At 44.1% G+C, this 17,058-nt stretch overlaps 1 long non-coding RNA gene across 1 annotated transcript in view; it reads left to right on the top strand.

Annotated features, from left to right (window-relative positions):
• The first annotated feature begins 6,705 nt into the window (after positions 1–6,705).
• Positions 6,706–17,058, top strand: part of LOC133212796 (uncharacterized) — a 233,388-nt gene continuing 223,035 nt past the window's right edge. Inside the window, exon 1 of the long non-coding RNA XR_009725612.1 lies at positions 6,706–6,756. This is a non-coding gene — a long non-coding RNA (uncharacterized LOC133212796). The remainder of the gene's footprint in view (positions 6,757–17,058) is intronic.

Here is a 17,058-nt window from a genome sequence, read left to right as displayed (position 1 = left end):
CCCTAGAGGGCAGGGGAGTCCAAGACTCTTGGCTGATATTCAAGGATCACCTGGTATAAGCTCAGGAGTGTTGCATTCCAACTAGAAGGAAGTGCAGCAGGAGGGCCAGGAGACCTCCTTGGATGGATAAGGAGCTGCTGAGGAAACTTTGAGGGGAAAAAGATGCTTATAAAAAGTGGAAGCAAGGACAGGCGGCCTGGGAAGGGTACAGGGATGGATACAGGAAGGGATTCTATAGTCACGTAGCGAATAAAAGACAGACTAGAGACAGCATGGGGCCCCTCCGGAAGCTGTCGGGAGAACTGGCTACTCTGAATTTGGAGAAGGCTGAGGTTCTTCATCACTTCTTTGTCTCAGTCTTCACTGGCACGTGCTCTGAGCACACCACCCAAGTCTTGGAAGGCAGATGCAGGGACTGTGAGAATGAAGACCCTAGGCCCACTGTAGAAGAGGATCTGGCTTGAGACCATCTTAAGGACCTGAACATACACAAGTCCATGGGACCTGATGAAATCCATCCGTGGGTCCTGAAGGAGCTGGTGAATGAAGAGCAAAGGGTAACAGGTTCAAACATAGACAGGGGAAGTTTAGGTTGAATATAAGGAAGGAGTTCTTTATTGTGAGGGTGGTGAGGCACTGGAATAGGTTGCCCAGGGAAGTTGTGAATGCTTCATACCTGGCGATGCCCAAGGCCAGGTTGGACAGAGCCTTGGGTGGCATGGTTTAGTGTGAGGTGTCCCTGCCCATGGCTGGGGTGTTGGAACTAGGTGATCTTAAGGTCTTTTCCAACCTGAACTATTCTATGATTCTATGAAAAGAAGGCGAGGAGGCAGTTGCTATTGCACCACAGAAAACAGGTTTAGGGGGAAATTTAGGGGAAATTTTCCAGAGGGGAGCTGCAGCCTGGCTGTCTGAGGAGCAGAGTGGGAACACTTCCCATGAGGATCCCATATCCCAGGGTAGGATTCCTGACACGAGTTCTCTGGGTTGCATGTGGCAGTGATGCCACAATGAAGAGCACCAGAAAGAGCAGAGGCATAGAGCTATTACATGAATGACATCTGTGTGTCCTATTTTGTTACCTCTCTAACTGTATCTGTGTGTGTTGTATTAATCTGCCCTTAGGGCTCCCATGTGTATATTTACTCCATTATAAATGTTAACATTCTTTGGTAATGTGGTGCTTTGGATATTTCTTATCCTTATACTTGGGTACACATCAAAATACTGTCTCTTATTATTTATTTTAACTGAGGTGTTCTCAATCAGTTTGGGGGGTTAGTTTTCATGTTTTAATTTAACTATATTCAATCTCTTAGATATAACAGCTGAGAGATCTTAAATGTGAGGCAATATGACTAGATGGTTGCATTCATCTCTTGTAATATTCTTTTTATATCTTTCAGTTTTTCTTCTCCCACTCTATTCTCACTTTAATACGTACTGAAAAGACATCACTAGCATACTTCAGTTCTGGGAAAGGTGCAATAACTATGTCTCATTTGTTGAATTCCTATTACTTTTTGCTTAAAAACAACTTCTTGCCAGTATTCCCAGAATGGTACAAAACAGTACTAAACTAATATAAAATGATGCACAAAGTGGCTGAAACTGAAGTTCCGAGGGGGTTGAGGGGAAAACAGAAATGGAAAATAGTTTGATGTTAATTAGGCAAAATATTAAAGATGGAACAAGATACCATCTGGCTTAGAGAGCTGGAGTTGTTCAGCCTGGAGAAGAGAAGGCTCCAGGGAGACCTTAAAGCAGCTTCCAGTGCCTAAAGAGGCCAACAGGAAAGCTGGAGAGGGGCTCTTGAAAAGTGCCTGTAGGGATAAAACAAGGGGGAATGGATTTGAACTGACGGAGGAGAGATTTAGATTACATATCAGGAAAAAATTCTTTACTACAAGGTTGTTGAGACATTGGCACAGGTTGCCCAGAGAAGCTGTGACTGCCTCATCCCTGGCAGTGTTCAAGGCCAGGTTGGACAGGACTTTGAGTAACCTGGTCTAGCAGAAGGTATCCCTACCCATGACAGGGGGGCTGGAACTACATGGTCTTTAAGGTCCCTTCAAACACAAAACGTTCTATGATCTAATTTGACTTTTCACCCAAATACACAGTTTTGGGGAAAGGCAGGCATCAGGTCAGTGCTACTATTTCTGCCACTGGTAGATGAATGCAGTGTCTCCTAGTGGGATCCATCATCGGATGTGGTTTCTTATTTTTCTGTCATTTACCTCCTTGATATGGAAAGACAAAATGTTCTTACAGATGGTTCTTCTAAGTCCACAGGGACAAGTAACTGCAGTGAGGTACCAGTGGTGCTCACCAGCTGCACGTTTGTGTGTGTTGTAGGTTTCTCATGGTACGTCCTCCCTTTGTCACAGAAAGGTGTGGCTGGCAGGGATCAACGGTGGCTGGTCTGGGCCATGCCTTTGCACTGATTGAAGCTCAGTAGTGAAGGTGTTAAGGTCAGTTTGCCGTGCTTGATAACAGTAGAAGTTCAGGCATGTGTTGTGGGCCCTCAGATGAACACAGCCATGTAACTTAGCTTAGCCCAACTGAATGATTAAGATCCACTTAATTAGCTCAGGCTGCCAAAGGCTAGGAAAGGACTCATGAAAAGTTCTTATTTGATGTCTCTGGTAACTTATTAAGCTGTTGAAGTGTGCCTGTGCAGCTGAGCCCCTCTGGCTGATATTAGTCTAATCTACACAAACAAATGAACAAACAAACCCCAACATAAAACAAACTAACCCCCTGCAGAAAACAGATGATGAGGATTTTGCTGCTTCCTTGGACAGCCTGCTCAACACTCCACCAGCCCTAGCATTATTGCTGAAATACAGCCTAAATTACCTTTCCTTCTACTCAATCTTATGTCACTCTGTCATTTCCCAGAGGATGCAGAGATTAATTTGACCAGAGATTTAATTTGTCAACCTTTACGCAGCAACCTCTTGCACATGGAAGAAGTGCAGTCCCAGCTGTGGTCTCCTGTCTGCCCCCCAGGACCCAGCTGCTGTCCATAAGTGTCCACCACTGCAGTGATAACCTGTTCACCCTGTGCCCCTTGCCCTGCTTTGTTCTCGTTTGTACTGCAATGTTTCTGAGCTGCAGCACCCTGGTGCTCCCACCAGCAAAGAGACAAGGGGCTCAAGCCTGTCTGGAGACAATCATTTTAATATGAGGGTATTCTGAACCCTGGTACTTGAAGAACAAAAGCATTTTGTAGGAGGCCACCACAAAGGACAAGCAAACTAGTTGGTGGCTAATGGGAATTGTACTGTTCCTGTGCAAATGCTGCTGTTTGTTAGTGCCAGACTGGTGCTACAGGCTGTCTTACTTACCTGCCACCACTAAAAATGAGAACAGGCAAGAATCATAAGGAAAAGCCACTTTCTTAAGCAAACTCTGCGTTTCAGCTTTTAAATGATAATTTTGCAAAGCACATACTGTCTTCAGTGTGTCCTGTTAACAGGCAGTATTTTAGTGTTTTGGGGTTGTTTTTTTTTTTTGCTTCTTGTTGTTTTGTTTTGTTTGTTTTTTTTATTTGTTTTTGGTTTTTCTTTACTGAAGTACTATAGCTGAGAAAGAGGAACCGATTGTTTTCCTGTTCTCAGGATTCAGATTCCTAGGGTTTGGACTTTTTTGGCTATTTTGCTGATAGTTTATTGACAGTGCATAATAAAAAGGAAGTTTGGATGGGGCTTTGAGCAGCCTGGTATACCGGCATGTGTCCCTGTCCATGGCAGGGAGTGGATCTAGATGGTCCTTAAGGTCCCTTCCAACCCAAACCAGTCTATCATTTTAAATATTTAAAAAAAAAATTTGATTTTGGTGATACTTGGATGGCTAAGCCAATTGTATCTTCAAGTAAGGAGATAAAATTTAAATTAAGCTAGTGCTCAACTGGAGTGGTTTTAGGTCAATGTATTTTGAAGGAAATCGTTTTGAACAAAATTTGGTACTTTTTCACATATCCCTTATTCATCTTTTTTCCTGGATGTTTATCAATTCAACATGTAGAATACATGGATGAACAGATACAGGGAGAACTTGGAAAGGCAAACTCAGCTGTGTTTTTTTTGGCTTTGGTTTTGTTTGTTTTTGCTTTTTTGTTTGCTTGTTTTTTGTTTGTTTGGGTTTTTTTATTGCTGCCATTTTCAGAAGTGTGTAGTTTGGGAGGTGGTTACAGATCTCTTGCTGGTGAAATGTTAGATTGCAAAGGCAAGTAACAGCTTCATAGACTTTTCCCCAGAAAATTCAGCAGATATTTAAGTAAGTGAGCTGATATTAAAGATCATCTGTTGTTGCTGCAGCTGTGCAGTTTCACTTTGCTTGCCAGTTTCTAGCTCTGGCTGACTGTCCCTAGTCCCAGAGGGGAGTATTATGGAGGAGGCAGTGGTAGAGGGTCAAAGGCATGGCCAGAGTAAAGCCATGCTGGTACTTCATTGAAATGTCAGCTGAAACCACACAAGTTTCGGGCCCAGTTAGAATTAAACTTGGCTAGGGATGTTAAAGATAACAGGAAGGGATTTTATAGGTACATTGCAAATAAAAGACAAACTAGGGATAACATGGGCCCTCTTCAGAAGCTATCAGGAGAAGTGGCTACTCTGGATCTGGAGAAGGCTGAGGTTCTTAATGACTTCTTTGCCTCAGTCTTCACTGGCACATGCTCTGACTGTACCATCCAAGTCTTGGAAGGCAGATGCGGGGGCTGTGAGAATGAAGACCTTGGGCCCACTGTAGGAGAGGATCTGGTTCGAGACCATCTTAAGAACCTGAACATACACAAGTCCATGGGACCTGATGAAATCCATCCACGTGTCCTGAAGGAGCTGGCAAATGAAGTTGCTAAACCACTGGCCATCATATTTGAAAAATCATGGCAGGTGAAGTTCCTGATGACTGGAAAAAGGGAAATATAACCCCTATTTTCAAGAAGGGGAAAATGGATGACCCAGGGAATTACAGACCAGTCAGTCTCACCTCTGTGCCTGGCAAAATCTTGGAGCAGATTCTCCTGGAAGTCATGCTAGGGCACACTGTCATGGTTTAACCCCAGCCAGCCAGCTTTTTCACTCCCCCCCCCCCCCCCTTGCCCTCCCCCGACTCCCGGAGGGACAGAGAGGAGAATCGAAAAGAATGCAACTCCCACAGGTTGAGATAAGAAAAGTTTAGACTAAGGTATAACACAAATCACCACCGCTACCACCAATAATAATAACGATAAAGGAAATAACAAGGGAAAAGAATACAACATCTCACCACCAGCCGACCCATAACTTGCCCCCCCAGCCCGACCAAGCACCGACCATTATCTCCTCCAACCCTGCCCTCCCAGCCCTTCCAGGTAACTCCCAGTTACATCCTAGGCATGACGTGCTGTGGTATGGAATACGTCTTTGGTCAGTTTGGGTCAGGTGTCCTGTCTCTGCTTCCTCCCAGCTTCCCTCCTCCCTGGCAGAGCATGAGGCTCACAAAGTCCTTGGCCAAACCAAAACATCATTGTTATCAGCACTGCTCCCAGGCCGAAAGTCAAAACACAGCATTGCACCAGCTACCAAGAAGGAGAAAAATGACTGCTACTGCTAAACCCAGGACACACATGAAAAACAACAAGGTGCTTGGTGACAGCCAGCATGGCTTCACTAAGGGGAATTTCTGCCTGACCAATTTGGTGGCCTTCTATGATGGGGCTACGGAACTGATGGACAGGGGTAGAGCAGTTGATGTCATCTACCTGGATTTGTGTAAAGCGTTCAACACTGTACCACACGACATCCTTGTCTCTAAATTGGATTGACATCAATTTGATGGATGGACCACTTGGTGGATAAAGAACTGGCTGGATGGCCGCATGCAGAGTTGTGGTCAATGGCTCAGTGTCCAGTTGGAGAACAGTAACAAGTGGTGTCCCTCAGGGATCAGTGTTGGGACTGGTCTTGTTCAAGATCTTTGTCACTGACATGGCCAGTGGGATTGAGTGTGCCCTCAGCAAGTTTGCAGATGACACCAAGCTGTGTGGTTCGGTTGATACATTGGAGGGAAGGAATGCCATCTGGATGGACCTTGACATGCTTGATGCCAACCTCATGAAGTTTAACCATGCCAAGTGCAAGGTCCTACACCTGGGTCAGAGCAATCCCAGGCACAGCTACAGGCTGGGCAGAGAAGAGATTCAGAGCAGCCCTGCGGAGAAGGACTTGGGGGTGCTGCTCGATGAGAAAATGAACATGAACTGGCTTCAGTGTGCACTTGCAGCCCAGAAAGCCAGCCATCTCCTGGGCCACATCAAAAGGAATGTGACCAGCAGGTTGAAGGAGGGGATCCTGACCTTCTACTCTGCTCTCGGGAAACCTCACCTGGAGTATTGTGTGCAGTTCTGGTGTCCTCAACATAAAAAGGACATGGAACTGTTGGAACAAGTCCAGAGGAGGGCCACGAGAATGATCAGGGGACTGGAGCACCTCCCGTATGAAGATAGGCTGAGAAATTTGGGACTGTTGAGCCTGGAGAAGCGAAGGCTGTGTGGAGACCTCATATCAGCCTTCCGGTATCTGAAGGGGGGGGCTATAGGGATGCTGAGGAGGGAATCTTCATTAGGGACTGCAGTGACAGGACAAGGGGTAACAGACTAAAACTTAAACAGGGAAGCTTAGGTTGGATATAAGGAGGAAGGTCTTTACTGTAAAGGTGGTGAGGCACTGGAATGGGTTGCCCAGGGAAGTTGTGAATGCTCCATCCGTGGCGGTGCTCAAGGCCAGGTTTAACAGAGCCTTGGGTGGCATGGTATAGTGTGAGGTGTCCCTGCCTGTTGCAGGGGCGGTGGAACTAGATGATCTTAAGATCCTTTCCAACCTGAAGTATTCTATGATTCTTTGATTCTGTAATTGTATTGTTATATGTCCTTCAAATGAGAAAGCCCTTCACTTCTAGGCAGCAAAGTTCAGAGTCCTCTGCTGGTCAAAGCCTCAGCATGTCAGCTGTTTGTGGTGGAGGAGATGAAGTGGCCAGAACAGGCCACATATACCATCCCTCTCTGTGTATGCCATGGCTATCAGTCTTTGAAGCTGAGGAGCAGCTCTTTCTACAACAAAGGTCAGGGTGCTTGAAAGTGCATCTAGTCTCAGGAGCTAAGCAGCAGGGAATTAAAAAACCTTAGATTAGCCTTCCAGTGCCTAAAGAGGCCAAGAAGAAAGCTGGAGAGGCATATAGGTGTAGAATGGATTTAAACTGACAGAGAGTAGATTTTGGTTAGATATTAAAAAGAAGTTCTTCCCTGTGAGTGTGGTGAGGCACTGGCACAGGTTGCGCAGAGAAGCTGTGGCTGCCCCATCCCTGGCAGTGTTCAGGGTCAGGTTGGACGGGGCTTGGAGCAACCTGGCCTAATGAAAGGTTTCCCTGCCTCTGGCAGGGGTTGGAATTAGATGAGCTTTTTTTAAGGTCCTTTCCAACTCACGCCATTCTGGGATTCTATGATTCTATGAAATGGAAAGCTGTGCATTTCAGCAGCAGCCACTCTCTTATGGGGCATGGTGGCAAGACTGCTTATTTAAAAGAATCTTTTTCTGTCTTTTTACATTGTCTGGATTTTATGAGCTTGCTAGTGAAGTAGCTGGAGGCAAAGGAGAGAAGGAAGTTCTATTCTACAAGCTCCTCAGTGAAGCAGCATAGGATGTGCATTAAATAAATATTAAATGGTGATAATTACTAAGCTCTGACTGAGCATATAAAACATAAAATGCCAATATACACAAAAGTACTTCCCTGTGCTGTCTCTGCCTAATTTATTCACTTAATAAATCCTTTAGAAAGGACTTGAAAGCTCTCCTGAATTGCAAATGTATGTGAAATTTCAGAGGGAGGGAGGGATGAAGATGGGGAAATTTCACTACAGGTAAATAATCTGAAACTGGACATAGACAGGCAAACTAGCCAGTTATTTGAGTTGAAACTCTTACATGATAAAATGATGGAAGCTGTAAAATAGGAAAACAGAGGAGCAGGTCTGCCTTTCCACTATTTCAAGCTGAAAACTAAAATATCCAACATAGCTACTTGGTTTAGAGACTAAAAATGCAGATATGAGCATGTTATGTAATATCTTTTGTCACTAACCCATATGGTCTTTTATCTCTGTCTTAACATTATCCTCTTGTGATCACACCAAGGAATAGGTTCAGTACGAGAATCTACTGCACTTGCTCTTATATTCTTTGTTTTTTTACCCCAGTGTTTTTCCCATGACTCCCTACTGCAAGGCTTGGTCTTGAGCAAAGGCAAGGTTTAGCAGTGGTACAGATGGGCTGTCCGCCAGTCCTTTTTCTCCAGACTGTTCCTCAGGGATGAAGCTAGTCTGGAGCCAAGCTGGGAAGTTGAGTCTTTGGGTCAGGATCAAAGCTAAAGCACTGGTAAGACTGTGGCACTACTGCAATGCAGTGTGTTCTGCTAAGTTGTGAGGAAGCTGGAGGTTTGTCTTTAAAAATACAATCCAAAGCTTTTCAGGATTCCTTAAATTGCTTTCTTGGTCCTGGAGCTTCTTATGATAGTGCAGGATGCAAACTGAGAGAATAAGCATGAAGGATATAATATCTCTGAACAAGGTAGAGAACCCTTCTAAGGTGAGGTCACTATTGGATAGCACACCTCCTTAGAGGGAATGAAGTTCCGATCGTTGGATTCTCTAGATGGACTCTGAGAGACTGCCTCAGTGATGCCACACCTGCCTGTTGAATTTCAGTCAAAGTGGGCGAAAGCAAGAGTGAATTTGAATCAATATAGCACTCACTTTAAAACAATAATAAACATTAGAATTCACTTAATTACTGGGAAATTAATTGAAAGATCATCGTCTAACCCCAAAAGTATTATTTTGACAAAAAACTTTCTGTGAAGGCTTTTGTTCCAGTAACTTGGCAGAAGCATGCTGCAGTGATTGTGATTGTCAGCATCCCTCCTCTTCCTCCCAGACTGCTTCCCTCTGCTGGTGCTATGAGAACAGAGTGTGTGTTTTGGAGTGGCAGCAGCAAGAGGATGCATCTTGTTTTGGAAACATCTCCTTTACTGTGCTTTGCAGATGACACCAAACAGTGAGGAGCAGTGGGGGCAGAGGGATGGGGGCAGAGGTAGCTCAGCCATGGCAGGGGTGAAGTGCTGTCCTGCGAGAAACGATCCCCTAGTGTCACTAGCATCCCCTGGGCAGGCAGCACAGCTTCACTTCCCCTACCTGGCACAGTGAAAGGGGACGTGGCCAACACTTGCATCAGGAGGATGTTAGTTGTGAGATGTTAGATCCTTAGATGGAGGGGATTTTGTTTTTAAAAATGGCTGGTTGGTTTGGTTATGCTGGGACTCCTCAAGTGGCCAGGAGCAGCAGCACAGCATGCAGGAGTGCAGAGACCAACTCCGTAGGTGACGGATGACAAACCATCCAAAAGAGTTGTCCTTGAAAGTGTTCGTTGCTGCTTTCTTTTGGAAGTGAGCTCCCGTATGGAACTTGTCTTTACACTGCTATTTGTCATCAGAAAGCATTTTATATGATAATTATTAGGTTAAAACAGCAGCAGCTCCATATACACCTAGGATAAAATGCTTTAGAGGAAACCTGTGGGCACAAACACAAATGACCGGAGGACATTTATTTTTAAAATGGAGTGTGCAGAGTCAGTAGTTTTACTCACTGAAAAACAGAAAGTAGGATTTCAATGAAGGTTTGTTTTTTTCTGTGTGTGTTTTTTATTTGGTTGGTTGAAGGTGGGGTTTTTTTGGTGGGGTTTTCTTTTTTTTTTTTTTTTGTCTTTTTTTTAATAAAAACTATGACTAAGAATATTCTGATCTGTAGGGAAAACAAAGCTGCAAATGCTACCTTCACAAAACCTAATGTAGGAAGAAGCGTGCACTACATTCTGGACATGATTCTAAGTTACAGCAGCAATGTTCCTTTCCACTAAAGGGAGTTCTGAAAGGCTGAGAAGGTTCACTGCTTAACAATAGTTTTTAAAGACTTTAAAAATTAAGATAAATTTAAGAGGCCTTGATGAACTGTTGGTGATGAATTAAGCTATTCAATGAAGCATGAGTACCATGAGCATGAGCCACTGCACTGAGCAGAAGACTTTAATGCTGTTCTGAGAATTTCAAAACTGGTCTGAAGAATGTAATGTTTAAAGCTATATACTCTGGGCTTTTTTTTTTGTTTTGTTTTGTTCTGTTTATTCATTATGACATTAACGAGCTTGTAAAGTATAACTTGCATGGGTTTGTTCTAAATTGTACTGAGAGCTCCTTGGCTCTGCAAGTATCTTCTACTTTCCTATTTTAGATTTTACAATTTTTGCTTCCTGAGATAGACATAGTTAAGGAATTACATCCACCTTCTGTCCATGAAGACTATCAGAATTTGGGAATTCATTGATTTAGAGTTTTGAATTAAAAGGGTATGTCTGGCAATTTGTAAAAACTTATGTATTGTTTCCATTCCTTTTAAATTCCTTTTCTGTTACTTTGCACATGAACCCAGAAAGGCATTAATCTGTCACCCGGACAGTGATCTCCTAAGTAAAGCTTGGTTCTTGTTCTCCAAATCTGGTGACAGTTTCACTTTTGAGGTTATAAAACTTTTCATTTCAGGAACTTTCAGCATACGGGAGGATAACTTGTGTACAGCTTCATGTCTCAGGAGATAGCTCAAGGTTGCTTGAGTATAATCACTCTCCTTCCCTGCATGAGTCAGGATACAAAGATTGGCATAACGTGTTTTTATGTGATTTACCCTGTATGGTGAAGAGCAACATTCTGTATATTATACACAGGCAAGAGGAGGAGTGCTGGCAGGGTATGCAGGGTACACCTGGTGAGGAGTTTAAAGGGTTTGAAGGGTTTCTCTGCTGTGCAGGTGTTTCCTGTGCCGTTTCCCACCCCTAAGCACTTAAGACACATTACAGATCCCCTCTGCCCAACAGCAATTGCGAGGGTCCATACCCAAAGCTGGAGATGGGGCAAGCTCAGGACGTGGACTGCACTGACCCCTCTCCCTAGGGTCTGCTTGGGAGGAGCTCCTGGTATTCCCTGGACTGGCCAGCCCCATGTATCATAGAATCCCAGAATGGTTTGGGTTGGAAGGGACTTTAAAGACCATCTAGTTTCAAGCCCCTGCCATGGGCAGGGACATCTTCCACTAGACCAGGTCGCTTCAAGCCCCATCCAGCCTGGCCTTAAACATTGCCAAAGACGAGGCAGCCACAGCTTCTCTGGGCAACTTTTGCCAGTGCCTCACCACACTCACTGGAAAGAACTTCTTCCTAATATCTGTGCTCCAGGAGCAGCAATCCTTCCCCTCCTCCCTTCTGTCACCCTCACTTTCCAGTTGGGATGCTCATATGTGCTACTCCAAGAGGCTTTAATCTGCATGGCTCACACATGAATTAAAACATAATAGAAATGTGTTAAAGACAGGAAGAAGAAATACTGGGGAAAATATGCTAGAAGTTTATTTAGTAGCTGGAGCAGCTCACAGCCAGACCCCTTGAAACTTCCAAATCCAAGTTCTTGCTTCCCTGCAGAGATGCTATGGCCAGCATGGCACTGCAGCTTAAACAGCTGTGCTGCAGAGAAGCTGCCTCCAGATTCATACTGAGTCAAGAGCTATATTTTTGGTTGCAAAGTGCAACTACTTGATTAAGAGAGCTGCAGTGCAAAACCCTGTCTTATTGCTGGTATGGAAAAGCACTGACCTTGTTTAAGCCAAAGAGTTTAAGAGAAGCCAAGGATGATTACTGTGGCCAATTGAGACTGGTAGCAATTACAGCAGTAATTTAAAGATTACAAGATACTAGCTTCCCATATTACAGTGCATCTAGGCTATTCAAAATGCTTTATTCTGGACATGTTATGATATTGTTTAGCTCCTGCATTATAACAGGATCTGCACATGACAGTTGAAAGCAGGAAGATGGTTTGGGGGCTTGCATGTGCTTCCAGTTTTAGTCACTTTGGTGTGGGCTTGGGGCTGATATCCCTGAGGACAGGGGCAGGCTGCTGAAAGTTGGCAGAACATCTTGAGGATAAGGAGGGTATGTGAGAAGGAGGGATTGGGCTGCCACAGGCCTCTGTCCAGCCATAGGGCTTGTCAATGCTCCAGTCCCTCCCTGACAGTTTCTGAGGTCTGGGGTAATGCCACTCTGTGCTCCCATGCCCAGAGTTTAATTGCTCTTGAATCAGAAAGAATCTGTGAAGAGCCATAATTATGCTGTGTGTAAAACTCACAAATATTTATTTCTCATTTGTGTCACTGACAAAAGATGTATCTTAGGATTTGTCTCTACTGTGTTATAATCTTCTCTCAGAGTTTTCTCTCATATATGTAGGAGGATCACCATGCTTTTAGTTAAAATTAGGGTTACCACCAATGAAACAAAACAGAAAGGTGAGTAAGCAGGCATAACATTTCTATGAAGCACAAGGATTTTTAGGCAATTTTCCTCACTTAAAATAATCCCCCCCCCCCCCCCCCCAAGGCTATGTATGAAGCATGCACAGTTTCAGGCTTCAGAACAGTTTATTTGAAAATCCCATTTTTTAAATGATAAAAAGACATCCCCAGCCTCAAACCCTGGATTACAAAACAGGAAGGAGGGACATAACAACTTCTAATTTTTCATTTTCTTACATACATGTTTGATCACACATATTCCTTTCACTTCCCTCTGGTTCATCTCTTCTGCTTTCTTGTCTCATCACTCAATGTGTGTCTTTAAAATACACTTATGAATATGAAAGGTTTGTCAGTAATTAGCTTGACATTAAATGCTAATGTGTCCATGTCACCAGTATCACTTCCATCTGCATCAACCAAGCAAGGCATGCTAATAAGGCAATGTAAAGACTCTTTAAAAAGCCTGCATGGGGTAAAAGCTCCTGCAGTAAGGAAAGCACTCCTCTCTGAGAACAGCCCCTAGTGGAGTTGCCCCTTTCCACCCCTTGCTTCACACGGAGCTGCTTCCCTGCACTGGAGGTTCCCTGAGCAGGAAGGGGCTCAGCACAGAGATGTTCCTGGAGGATTCCCTTTCTGTACAGTGACACTTCCTTGCACTGGGAAGGACCAAGACCCCCAGCAGTTTTGCTCAGGGGTTTTATGCTGCTGAGCTACCAGCTCCTGTGCTGTCAAAGCACAGATCTGAAGTACATCTCAAATGATTCCAGTGTGTCATTGGTCTGTTTTCATGTTGCCCTTGGAGATGCAGCATCTTGGTTCATCCAAGGAAAAGAATGAATTATGATCATATTTCTTGGTTTCAGATTAATTGAGCAGTGGTTCCCTTCCTCTTGACCATTTGTAATTTTTCTAATGTTTTGAGATCCTCTTTGAAATACGTTGCAAACTAAAATGGGAATGTCATGATCCCTCACTTGCAATGCACTGCTTTGAGCACTGGTAATTCTCTGGCTGGGGTGCAAACACAGTCTCAAGAAACCGAATAGCAGTGATGGCCTTTTATGTGTCAGGTTTTTTCTCTATGATCTCCTCTGGCAGCCCAACAACATGCCTGCAAGAGTTGTGAGTTTGGATATTAAAGGTAATGCCCCGGTGTTTCCAGTGGCCAGCTTTAGAGACGAATCAGTCTGAGCTGTGTCTGATTTCTTGTGTATTAGACTATTTCCCCTTCCTTTGAAGCCCTGAAACCTGGCATGAGCTAGGCACAGTGTATGAGGCTATGCTAATGTTCCTAGTACAGACACAGTCATTTTTGCCTCTAAAGTGTTTTCATGCACACCCGTAGTGCTTCAGCTTGCCCCTGAACAGAGGAGATGCCTAGAGTTGATGCTTTTGCCTTCCTCCATATCATGGTTACTTCCATGTACTGCCCAGGCATCATCTTCTCAGTGCCTCAGGGTATGTGCAGGGAGGCTTTCTGGGCAAGACCTCTGGGACATGTGTGGGATTCTTCATTTGAGGATTAGGAGGTGCTTTGTCTTTATCTGGACTCAACATCTGTTGCTTGGTTGCCTGCAAGAAGTGTTTCTGGAGAGGATGAGGGTAGATTTAGATGAGTTATTAGGAAGACTTTCTTCCCTGTGAGGGTGATGAGGCACTGGCACAGGTTGCCTAGAGAAGCTGTGACTGCCCTATCCCTAGCAGTGTTCAAGGCCAGGTTGGATGGGACTTGAAGAAACCAGGTGTAATGAAAGGTGTCCCTGCCTGTGGTAAGGGGTTGGAGCAAGGTGGTGTTTAAGGTCCCTTTAAACCCAAACCATTATATGGAATCCCCTTTTGTCTCAGTTTTCTACAAGACTTATTCCAAGATACTGGAAGGTATAAAACAAACAAGGAGGAATATTCTTCCTTGGAAATTTAGCCATAATGCATGCAAGGCTTTTCTCCCCGCTGTGCAGAGTCTGCTGCCACTGTCCCTACAGCTGGAGTGCTTGGAGACATGAGGCAGCAACTAGATTTGGACAACTCAGTTTTTCAGTGCAAGAGTGGTATAAACATGTGTGCATTTCATTGAAACTTGCCCTTCGAGGTGACATTTTCCACTGATGAAGCACCAGCTAGTAAGAAACACAGAGCTTAATCCTAGTTTTAGAGTGACTTACTGAATGACCTTTCAAGCAACCACTTAAGTTATCTGAACCTCCATTTCCCCATAGAGATAATACAGTATCAGAGGGCTTTACGGATTAAATGGCTCGTTGACTTGAAAATCACATTTCTTCCTGAAAGTCATTTGCCTACTTTTTTTCCAAATGACATCTGGGATACCCCTGCTCCTTTGAATGGTGGTAAAATCCAAGCTGTTCCCCCCATCTGCCTGCTTAGCATAGGACTGGATGAACCTAGAACCTGAGACCTGTGCCAGGATTTAGGCATCACAGGCAGAGGCTGCTGGGCTGGCTCCATGCAAGACTCACATCAGGACCAGGGGACATCATGTCTGTGAGCAGAGAAATATGGCTTACCATCTTGGGGATGGGACCAAGTCTTGGTAGACCCTGAGCCTTCAGCTAGAGTGATCAGTGCTGACACTGGATTTGGTATGTCTACTCTGCTAGCACCTGGCAGATACACCCAGTTTTATAGATAATTTCTATTCTTAACTCCCAAGTCCTTTAATGGGGCCATTTCTTTAAAACAGCTAAAGAATTACAATGGCAGATAAAATGAGGGTTAAAAACCAAAGGAACAGACAAAACCAGCTATAATATTATGATAACTGCTGAATTATAAACTCCAGAAGTTGAAATTGCTGTTCTTATGTATCATATGTTGATACCGTAAAGCACAACTCAGATTCAGGTCCTGAAGTGTTTACACAGTTTGCAACATTTTCTTGTGCAAGATAATATCATGGCTGCAGATATTACAGAAGTTTGTAAAACCTAAGGACACCAGTGACCCAAGTAATGCACAGAGACTATTTGAAAGCCTTAACCTATAATCTTCCAATGTATTGAGTAAGAAGTTAAGAAAGCAGAAGTTAAATGGATTAAGAGTAATGAAAGGGAATAACTGCATATTAGAAATCATCAGTGTGTAGAAATGTTTGTACTGAGGCTCTGCAGGGCCTCTACAGCATTTGAATCAATCATTTTGAAGGATATTACTGTTGATTAAAATGTATAGAAAATCTACTAAAACTGTGATAGCTAACGCTGAGCTAATGCTGAATAGCAGTCAGGCTCCTACTTGCCCAGAGAAGCTGTGGCTGCCCCATCCCTGGCAGCGTTTAAGGCCGAGTTGAATAGCGCTTTGAGCAACCTGGTCTAGCAGAAGGCATCCCTGCCCATGGCAAGGGGTTGGAACTAGATGGTCTTTAAGGTCCCCTCAAACTCAGATCATTCTGTGATTCTGTGGGAATATGGATCATTCATGGGCCCATCCAAAAAAAAAGGAAGGCATACATCTGCCCATGCAAATGTGTCTGTCAGGAGCAGGACAGGCAGGTTAGGTTTACAGGATGTAAACCCAGCTGTAACTTGGTTTGGGGTCCAGGGAGGGGGGATAAACTGTGGGTTTGATGCTATGCATAATGCAACCATTGTTTGGACATTACGGGCAATCAGACCAACACCAGATAGGTTTAATGTCCACCTCTCCAGAAGGTGAAGCGCATAGCCACAAAATGCTCTGGGGTCGGAGTGTGTGCCTTCAATGAGCACATTAAGGAACTCAGTCTTGTTATTTATCAAGATGACTGAATTGGTTTCAATATATCCCACAAGGACCTTTGTGGGAAGAAGATCTTGATGATCATGTCTATGACAGAGTGCTTTGTTCTGGCAGGGAAAGACAGAGGAACCAGTGGTTTAGTGGGAAAGCAGACAAATCCAATCTGCAAATAAGACCTGTTTTAGCAGCAAGTGTGACTGAACTCGGATGTTCTTGCAAGGGAACAGCCGGATGCTGCTTCTCCAGATGCTTTCAGGTTCAGAATAAGCATGACATCCATCAGGAGCTATGCTGCAGTGAAAGAAATTAATGGTCTTGGAAAAATATAACTGGATGAATGCTGACCTGTCTGTACCCAGCCAGAGTTACAGGTTCCCCTTACCCTAGAGTCTATGCACTTATAATCTAATTGACTTATGTTTCTGATGCAGTGTAAGAACTAGCCTCAGACAATCCAGGACAACTCCTATATTGGAAGAGCAGTGATATGAACCTGAGGAAGGTGTTAGACCTCAGGTGCAGAGTCACACTCTAGAGGTAAAAGACTCAGCTCTCAGTCACATTCGGCTTAGCATGAAAAAATGAATAGGGAGTTTTGATAAGATTTTATCCAACAGTTCACAGGTTGACACTTAATGAGCTGTCCACCTCTGGTTTAAAACAGTTTAAAGGTGATATTTGTTTCTATAACTGTGGCAATTTCCACAGATATTTCTAAATCATATTGTGTATGCACGTGCATCTGTCTTTTTAAGGACATTGCTGGTCCTCTGTGCAGAGCAGTGGCAAACAGTGGCACATGTGATGAAAAAAGCTGGGGAATGGCTCAACAACCTTGTCTTTCCACGGTCCAAGCAGGTGGAGGAAGCTGGGCTGAG

The sequence above is a fragment of the Neopsephotus bourkii genome, unplaced genomic scaffold, assembly GCF_033783945.1.
Source record: "Neopsephotus bourkii isolate Nb327-2 ecotype Australia unplaced genomic scaffold, CSIRO-AGI_Nbou_v1 NB_740, whole genome shotgun sequence".
NCBI classification, from domain to species: Eukaryota; Metazoa; Chordata; class Aves; order Psittaciformes; family Psittacidae; genus Neopsephotus; species Neopsephotus bourkii.
The sequence above is the reverse complement of the archived record's forward strand: the minus strand, read 5'-3'. Positions and strand labels throughout refer to the sequence as shown.